At 44.6% G+C, this 10,423-nt stretch overlaps 1 pseudogene; it reads left to right on the forward strand.

The window, feature by feature from the left end:
- The first annotated feature begins 9,644 nt into the window (after nt 1-9,644).
- Nucleotides 9,645-9,761, forward strand: LOC136650610 (5S ribosomal RNA; annotated as a pseudogene).
- Nucleotides 9,762-10,423: the final 662 nt, after the last annotated feature.

Raw genomic sequence — 10,423 nt, forward strand, 5'->3', positions numbered from 1 at the left:
TCCCTTCCTTCCTGCCTCAAGTAACAGGGTGAGATCAAATATAAGTAATCCTCCAACCAGCCCTCGGGTGAGGACAGAATTGCAATGCAAATATCCCTGCTGTTCTTCACAAGCTCTGCCCAGTCCGTTCTGTTCCTGTGGCCTTGTTCTGACAGTGCCAGGAGGAGAAGAGAGCTTCTGAGCAGACACAGCTCTATTCTGGAAGAGAGGCAGATGCCAGCGCTGCTGGTGTGTTGGATGTGCGCGGTTGCCATGATTAAGTCTGCAGCAATTACCTGAGAGTTGTACGACTGCAAGCGTGTGGGGCTTTGAGGGAACACAAGGGGGTGTTCACAATGTTTTGCAAGCCCCATCTCCAAGCTTGACATTTAATACCTGTCTACAGTTTACTCTTCCTATCCTCATCTGCTCTTTTGCCATTATTTGTTTTCTCCCCCATGACACCGCTGCTTCCTCGCAATGTGATCCCATCCAATTGGTGAATCACGTTCTGAGCATGAGGGGATCACAGTACCACACAGACAATCAGGTGTGGCCACTGAATGATGCCACAGAGACCATGGAGAGTGAAAGAGCACTACCTTTGCTCAGAATGGGTGGGGCAGGGTGGGCGACTGTGGCCTGAATGGCTATTCAAGGAGAGTAGAGAGGACGATCTCAATGCCATGGAAACTTGCCATGGCTAGAAAAGGCACATGCTTTTCAGTTTGTCACATTAGAGAGGCAGCTCTGTCAACTCTGTCATCACCTACCACTTCCTGCAACTTCTACCTCTTTCCCAGAAGGAACTCCACCTGCAAGATAATATTTCCAGTTTCCAGCTGCCCTCACTCAAACACTTTCAAAGCTTTCTTTAAAAAAACAACAACAACAAACCAAAACATTGATCTGTGCCTCCAGTTCTGACCCAGGAAGATGTACAGAACACGGCATGCACCAGCATGATAGGATAGGACAACTGCATGTATTTGACCAAATTAACTCCCATTGAAAATCAAAGGATTAATTATCTCTCTCCCCCGCATTTCTTCCTTTGGTTATGTCTGCAGATATAGGAATCTGCAAATCATCCATGGCTAGATGGAGGAATGTTTGGAGGCTTATATTTATCATTATTTTATTTGTTTGTTTGTTTTAAAAATTTTTTACCCCATTCTCCTTACTGGAAAGGAACCAGGGCAGTTTGCAACCTCATCAAAACATATAATAATAACAATTAATAAAATAAATATAAAATACAATCAATTGTAGATGCACCAGACAACAAAACAGTAATAAAAGCAATAAGGCAACCACAAGTAGAAAACAAGTAGCCTAAATGATAATAATCAAGAAGCAAATAAAATACGAAACAAAAAATGTCTTAAGCCCCCACTGGAAGGCTAATAGGAAGGGTTCAGGTCTTAATTCACTAGCAAGGGAGTTCTACAGTTGTTGTACTGTAGATCCTTCCTCTCACCCATGTAAAACAGATCCTTCCTCTCACCCATGCCATCCAAGCCTTAGAGCAGCCATTTTCAACCAGTGTGCTGTGGCACACAGGTGAGCTGCAAATGGGTTCGTAGGTGTGTCACGGGAGTTTGGGGAGGGTCATTTATTAGTAGACCCACTGGGGGATGTGAGCCCCACACCAACAGCATGGTATGCCTTGTCAATTGTCCAAAAACTGATGGTGTGCCTTGACAATTTTAGCACCTTGTCAGTGTGCCACAGGACAAAATAGGTTGAAAATCACTTCCTTAGAGACTGGTGGCATCCATAGAAGAGCCCCTGTAGATGACCTCAGATGGTGCCCCATCTCAAATGGAAGGCAGTCCTTGAGATATCTTGGCCTAAGCCATAAACGGCTTTAAAGGTCAAAACCAGCACTTTGATCTGTTTGTGCCCATAAACAAACTGGCAGCCATCAATCTGAGGTTTGTGCTATCTCTGTCCATTGCGCACTTATTTCCACAAATGCACCAACATGAGAACCAAAGGTGTCAAAGCTAGGAAAGTATCTTAGCCTGATGTATCATCCCATTGCCAGTTGGCACTTGAACTAAGAACTTAAGAAAAGGCTTGCAAACCAATGTAGAATGTCAAAGAACTGCACTGTTGACTTCCCTCCATTTAAAAATTGTCTTGGCTGTAACTGAATAAACAGCACAATGAGATTCACTCTAGGTATATGAAAAGTCAGGCCAATTGCACTGGAGGAATCTGAATGTGCTGTGAATATCAGGAGAGATATCATGACAGACAGCTCAATGAAAATATCAGCTTAGTGACTGTGAAAAAGGCAAATTATGCATTAGGGATTATTAGGAGAGACTGAAAAAAATAATATCATAATGTTATGCTAATTGGTGCAGCCATATTTCAAGTATTACACACAGTTATGATCCCTTCTTGAAAACAACCAATAATGTTGTGATGGACACTGGCTTACTCCATTTATACAGGGGGAAAGGCAGGATATAAATCATTTAAATGAATGAATGAATGAATGAATGAAAGGGGTGTAAACATAATCATGGAGAATAGATCTACCAGTTATGATACTGAAGTGGAGCCTCCAGGCATGAAGGCCATGTCCTTCTGACTACCAGTTGATGGGGTCAAACAAACAACTTAGGGCCCAATCCTATCCAATTTCCAGTGCCAGTGCAGTCAACCCAATGGGGCGTGCGCTGCATCCTGTGGAAGTGGAGCAGTCACAAAGGCCTTCTCAAGGTATGGTAGCATTTGTTCCCTTACCTCAAAGCTGCATTGAGGCTGCACCAGTGCTGGGAAGTTGGATAGGACCTTATCCAACTTCCCTTATCCAACTATCCTTATAGTATAGGATTGGGCCCTTAGGATTGGACCCTAAGGGCCCAATCCTATACTTACATAATACCAGCGCTGAACCCTAGTGGGCACTAGGAAACATAAGATTTTGTTGCCCGATGGGCTCCTGCCTTCATGCTCTACTGGTGGGCTTCCTAGAAGAATCTGACTCGGTCTTGTTAGAAACAGGATGCTGGGTCAGATGGACCTCTGGTCTCATCCCTTAGGAAATGTGTCCGTAATGTATTGTCATCTTCTTTGTCCTCTTCCTGTTATTTGAGGCATCCATTTTATAAATCCATGAACCCACTCTCGATTCCTTTAATTCCTTCTTAAAATTTGTCTATATTAGCTACCATCCAAAACTCCAATAATCACTGTATTTTAGAAATAAATTGCATATTATCTCAGAAAATCAACAATTTCACACATGGACTCTTAAGAAACCCTTGGGCATGTGCTGATTGAACCCAATGATTTGTTAAGTTTTTCTATCATCCCTAGAATGTCATCTCCTGTCACATCTATTTGATTTCATTCTTTGGATGAGCTCCCTGAAAGAAAACAAAAAAGTAGGTTAAGTATCGTTATCTGAGGCACAGTCTCAACTTCATGTGACAGCCAGCCCTCAGACACAGAATAGGACAGTTATCTGTCACCATTATCTGTTGCCAAGATGCAGGATCCCAGACCTCATTGTCTTGATGGGCAGGGAGGAGCGTGGGCTACAGAAGATATTCCCTCCCAGACTAGGATTTCTCCCTTTCCACTGACCACCCACTGAGGCAAGGAAGGTGGCCCGTAGGCACCTTGCAAATGTGGGGTGGAACTGGGTGGGGCAGGGATGGGACTAGAAGACTGAGTTATTGCTGGAACTCCACCAGATCAACTTGTCTCTTCAACTTCTCTGGGACTCTATCTCAGCAACATCCTTCCTTGCCTTGTCAATCTTCCTGGACCCCTGTGTGAGATCAGGACAGATCAAAACTTTTCTGCAGTGAAGACTGATACAAAGAGTCTCTTCAGCTTCTTAGAAGCCCCCCCCCCATCCTCCTGTTTCAACCATCTGTTCAAACCTTTAGTTTTGATATTTATTATTTACTTAGAATATGTATAGACAGCCGTTCCAGAAAAAAATGTTCTCATAGCAATTGACATAGTAAAATTGGGCAACAATAATCATCTCTTTCAGCTCAAGTTTGCACTACAGTCCCTTCCTCTCTTGTTCCACTAGCAGGACATTCTTTAGAACCCACTGGGCAGACGAGCTCATCTGCTTCTGCCTCTTGGTGAAGAAGGCTATTGATCACGTTGAGGGGGATAGGAAGTGAAACAGTCCTGTCCTCAGCAGCCCTTTAGTTGGTGTCATAGCCTTGACAGGCCTGGATTGGCCACCGGGAAAAAGACTTCCTGCCCCAAAAGTCTGCTAACAAGCACTGGGCCCAGGGAATACAAGATCTTTGTATCAAAAACTTCTCAGCTGGGCAGATGATCAGTGACTTAAAATTCCAGTCTCCTTCATGGCTTGGTGGCTGCTACTGATGTATTTAAAAAGCGATGTGTGTTGCTTGTTTTGAGATACAGAATTTCAGTGGTGTCCGGCGGCTGTGTTGCCAGTACAGACGCCACACGGGGCAGTTGTCACCCCCCCCGCACCGCACGACATCCTCTTAATCATGTGAAGCAATGTGCTTTTCACTTCACTTTTGCCACCTGGAAATGGTTCAGCAGTTATGTAAAGGTCTCCTCTCGTCACTGCCAAAATGCTTCCAGGCATTTGTGCTATTTGCCATTGGGAGCCAAGGTGGCAGAAAGGCCCAACCACTGCCAAATATGGCATGGGCCTCTGCTCGCTTGTGGCTTGGGTGGCATGCCCGTCACTCCATCAGGGCGTATCACCCAGGGCAGACCGCCCTTGCCCCCCCACTTGCTATGCTACTGTTTTGCTATAAGAAACATGTGGATGTTTTGTCATCACGTGGATAAGCTTTCCGGTTTTCAAAGGGTGCCTTGCATTTCATAGCATTCTTGACTCTGCCCATTAACCATGCTGGCATCCTCTTAGACTTGTTTGCCCAATCCTATCCGCAGTTGGCTTGTGGGACTGATGCAGGCTTTGCTGCATCCCATGGGCCGGTTGGAGACAATTGCACGATGAAGAGGTGCTTATACAATTCTTACTTATCTGCTTCACAGTGTCATGATCCCCAAGGGCATAGGATACCAGTGGCGCCGTTGCCACTGATAACCATTCCTCGGCCTCCCTCCACAGCTTCCTGATGGCCCCAGCCCCTGCCCTGATCCTCCTCCTTCACACACACAGTCCATCCCCATGCCAGTTCACCTCCTCCACAGGTGGCTGGATGCTTCTGTGGCATGCACGTGATCTTCAGCCTTTCACACTGGGAGCCCCACTGCTCACATTGTCACTGTAGCTGTAGCATCAATGGCCTGGGCCTTCTGCTGATGAAATGCTCATTCTACCAGCAGGTTGGGCTGACAGTCTGCAGTATAGTTTTATCTGCATTCTAGTAGAGTGAGTTTAAAGTGCCTACAAGCATTTTGAAGGGAGTAAGGGCTCGATCCAGCGCTATGCACGCTGGCTTACTGCCAGTGTGCACTGACACAAACATGCCGTAACACATGTTTGCGAGCTTTACCATGGACCCAGTGCCAGAGCTAGCCCAGCGTGAGCCCACACTGGACCAGTTCTGACGCTGGGCCCATGGTCTACCACCCGGTGCTCCGTATGAAGCGCTAGGCAGTAGAGAGATAAGACGGGGTGGGGAAGGTAGGGAGGAGGTGTTCCAGGGTAGGAGGAGGGCAGGGAGGAGGTATAGCAGGGGGAGGGAGCGGTACAGGTGGGGGTGGGACTGGCAGAGTTTAGCTCCGCCGGATCTGAAGCCCCATGTTGGGCCACATGACCTGACATAGGACTCATAAGAACATAAGAACAGCCCCACAGGATCAGGCCATAGGCCCATCTAGTCCAGCTTCCTGTATCTCACAGCGGCCCACCAAATGCCCCAGGGAGCACACCAGATAACAACAGACCTCATCCTGGTGCTCTCCCCTACATCTGGCATTCTGACTTAACCCATTCCTAAAATCAGGAGGTTGCGCATACACATCATGGCTTGTACCCCATAATGGATTTTTCCTCCAGAAACTCATCCAATCCCCTTTTAAAGGCGTCTAGGCTAGACGCCAGCACCACATCCTGTGGCAAGGAATTCCACAGACTGACCACGCGCTGAGTAAAGAAATATTTTCTTTTGTCTGTCCTAACCCGCCCAACACTCAATTTTAGTGGATGTCCCCTGGTTCTGGTATTATGTGAGAGTGTAAAGAGCATCTCCCTATCCACTCTGTCCATCCCCTGCATAATTTGTATGTCTCAATCATGTCCCCCCTCAGGCGTCTCTTTTCTAGGCTGAAGAGGCCCAAACGCCGTAGCCTTTACTCATAAGGAAGGTGCCCCAGCCCCGTAATCATCTTAGTCGCTCTCTTTTGCACCTTTTCCATTTCCACTATGTCTTTTTTGAGATGCAGCGACCAGAACTGGACACAATACTCCAGGTGTGGCCTTACCATAGATTTGTACAACAGCATTATAATACTAGCCGTTTTGTTCTCAATACCCTTCCTAATGATCCCAAGCATAGAATTGGCCTTCTTCACTGTCTTGATTCTGCCTTGACTCCTTGATTCTGCACTGGCTAAAGAGCCACCGCAGAATTGAGTAGCCCAATTGCAGGGCTACTTCCCTTACTCAGGGAAGAGGATGAATGTTCCGCCACTGGCTGCCCAGCATGGTCAGGATGCCACGGTAGCCATTTTGGTGCCAGGGCACCAGGCAGCTCAGGATTGGGTTGTAAGTTAGTTGGCAGCATGTACTTATATAACCACTTCCAAAGCACACAGTCTGACTACCACAGGCGCTTCAGTCTCTTCAGGAGAAAACAAAAACAATCTCAAGTACTCAGAAGACCTAAGTAGCAGCTAGAGCATCACAACTATCACTACGAAGTAAAGGATGTAATTGCAACAAATCAAGTTCTGGAGTGTGACTTTCCCTTTCATGCAGAGAATATGTTGATTTGTTCTCCCCAATCAATGGAAATTTTTTTTGTGTGGTTTCCAGACGAGATTGCTCTGTTTGCTCCATTACTCACTGATATCAGTTTGCCATGTTCAAAAACAAGAGGTAGGGTGAAACTCATCTTATCAGGAGCCTGCAATTTATGAAAAGATAATCAAGACATAGGAAATGAGGTGGCGCAAGCATTTTGCCGATGTGATAACGTGTCTCTGTCAGCATGGATTCAGCTTCAAATATGTCTCATACTGATCAGGGGACTATTTTATGCCATGTTGATCCATCTGAGAATAATTGGAAAGATCTTACTCTATAAGTTTTTTTTTTTTCTTCACTACCAGGAAAATGCACTTGAGCTATATAATCTATCTTCAGATTATATAATAAAATAGATCAGCTTGGCCAGTGCCGCAGATTTCATTAGCATCTGTTCCAGCTATTGTACCATTTCTGATCACCTGCTAGACATCATGGAATTGGGGAGCAACACAGGGTCTTTTGGCTCCATGCTCTGCACCTATGAAATTCACCCTCTCTGATCAGAATAAATTGTGTGTATTAAATCTATGCAATAGGAATTTTTCCCTATGATTTATTTTGTTTCCCGCATTGCATTCTTTCCCATGTAACTTGGATTTCTTTTGCAAAGAATGATGGAACTAAAATGAGGAATGGAGAGAGGCATGGAGACAGGTAGCCCAATCCTGATGGCCCAAAACAGGGAGACTGCCATAGGCTGATGTCACCCATGATTGAGCCACTGGCAGAAAAAGCCAGCGGCTTCGTGCACATGCCAGACTCACCTGGATATTTTTGCTAGTAAGTGGTAAGGTGGAGAAAGGGGTAGTTCACTGGCAGTTCAGGAAAGGGGGAGGGCAGGGGGGAGAGGGTTGGAGAGGTGAATCTGTGTGACAAAAGCACATAATGGATAGTATCCTCATTTTCCAATTCGCCCCATCCCCTTCCTCTCCTTGGACTTACGCCAGTTACATAGTTGATGTGGGTCCAAGGAGACCTGTAGGCAGCCAGAACTCCTACTGAAGGGTAAGTAAAAAAGTACTTCCCTCTCATTGGCCTTCTGGTCACCCCCCACCACCACCACCACCATAGCATGCAATGCACACTCCATTGGCATGGCTGCATGTTATAGCATAGTAGCGGATAGGATTAGGCTGTGAGAACAGGGAACAGATGATAAAGATTTGAACAAACATTCATATTCCTTGACATAGAAGCCCTGCCTAAACATCCCTGATTTCTGAAACATATTTTCAAACCTTTCTCCACATTCATGACATTTGAAATGTGTATGTGTGTGTTCTTGGTCATCAGTGCCATAATATAAGGCGCTCTCTCTCTCTCTCTCTCTCTCTCTCTCTCTCTCTCTCTCTCTCTCTCTCTCTCAGAAGGAATTTGAAAAGATTTTGCAACCTTATTTAATAAAAAGTTATCATGAATCGCCTCCCTTTTTAGTTACAGAATTCCAGAATGTTGCATCATGGAATATGGCAGGAATACAAACCTGCTGAACAGGGAATTATGTGATTTCTGATGGGTGAATTGTTTTTCAAAAGTACATACATATTCTGGCGCATTGTCTCTCAACAAACAGAGAGACAATTCAGACACATTACAAACATCAACATGTATGAGGAAGTCCACATGGTAATGAAGTACCCTGAATATATGAATGAATGGATTTATTCTACAGCAATAGGTTTGGTTTTGGTACACTTTAGAAAGTGACTTATTCTACCTACTTTTCCATTCAAGCTGGGTTTTGCTAGGCTCGGTTGTTTTGCAATTTGCCAATACTAAATCAGCTTGCATTCTTGCACAATGGTTAAGAAACTCATGTTTGCCAATAAAGAGTTTAATTTCCTCCTGTATTGATTCATTAGGTTTCTAAGTACTCTAATAATAAAACTCAAATGCTTGAAACCCCCATCAAGTGCCTGAATTCAAATGCCATGTTTCTTATGCACACCAAGCCATTATCTTCTGTTCTTAGAAGCGCGTTTGGCTGAGTTTGCTGTAAGAATGTTGCATCTCACATCAAATATTCAGAATAGGGCAGGCCAGAAATACAAAAGGATAAGCAAATAGAAAAATTAAATTTGTTTCCATAGACTCTATAGTTGTCTTTAAACGATTCGTTTGCTTTAAACGATTCAAATTGACGCTGCCTGTGTATGATTATACATGCACCTGAATTATGCAAGCCATGAAAATGACTCCTAAAAAGAGCTCAATTGTTCTTTTGCTTTTACAGTGTATTTTGCAATCTATTTTTCTCTGCTTTTAAAAATGGGGGGGGGGGGAATGAATTTGGGTCTTCATCTTTTGTTTGTTACTGGGGGGGGCATCAATGTGTAGCATTCCAACTAAACATTGGGCATAGTTCTTTTTAAAAAGAGTTCTTTTTTGCTCCAAGGAAAAAAAAATTGGCAGGATGCTGGAATCATGAACAAGGGCCTAGCAAGGGGGGAAGGCTGCTGAATCCTTTCCCAGTGAGCTGTTTGTCAAAACTGCCTCACATCAATTGCTTGTCTCCCCATTGGGGCAAAAATGTATGGGTACTTTTTATTGGGGAAAAAGAAGACCAATGGGAGAAAGAATCGCAGAACTACATGGAACATGTAATTTGGTATTCAGTCACAGCCCAGAAGTTCAGAAATTGTGCTTAAGAGAATCTTTTTTAAGAGCTCAAACATACCTTCACCTACCATTGATTAAAAGAAGCTGTTACCCTGCACATGCCTGATCTCGTCTGATCTCAGAAGCTAAGCAGGGTCAGGCCTGGTTAGTACTTGGATGGGAGACCACCTGGGAATACCGGGTGCTGCAGGCTTATACCATAGTCTTTCGAGACTGAAGGTTGGCAACCAACCAGGGAAAAATATCAAATAAAAACTCCAACAAATGGCAAGTGGAACATGTATTTTGCAACTGGTAGAAGTCAACTAAGTAGAAAAATATATTTGTTTTTTGCACTTTCTGGTTTCCCCACAAGTTCCAGCAGAAGCTTTTTAGGGTCAATGTCTCTGTGAGGAGAATGTTCAATGAGGACTTTGGGGGAAGGGAAATCACATTTACAAGCCTACCGGCTGAGCCAAGAAGAAGCAAACACACATGCAGGAAGGACTAGTTTGTAAGCAATGTCAGCCTTGAATCTTAGCCTCCTCTCCATGAACATCTCTAAACACCCCCAGGCACAAAAAGCTTTGCATTTTATCTCATCAGACTCAAAACTACAAAAATGAGTTCTTTCTGGCCCTGTCTCAAAAACGTTCAAAAATCTGGAGAAGCCCCTGATTATCAAGGACCACCTCTGCCAGCCCAGTGAATGCAAACCCCTAGAGACAGAAAATTGCTTTGTGTACCTGTGGCCCAATCCTAGTGAGGACTTGCACTGGTGGAAAGCATGTTCTGCTAGCATGTGCTATCACAAAAGCATGGTAAAACCACAACCTTCCCACTGGTGCCGTCTGTTGTCGGAGCATCTGTTGGAGC

The sequence above is a fragment of the Tiliqua scincoides genome, chromosome 4 (assembly GCF_035046505.1).
Source record: "Tiliqua scincoides isolate rTilSci1 chromosome 4, rTilSci1.hap2, whole genome shotgun sequence".
NCBI lineage: Eukaryota > Metazoa > Chordata > Lepidosauria > Squamata > Scincidae > Tiliqua > Tiliqua scincoides.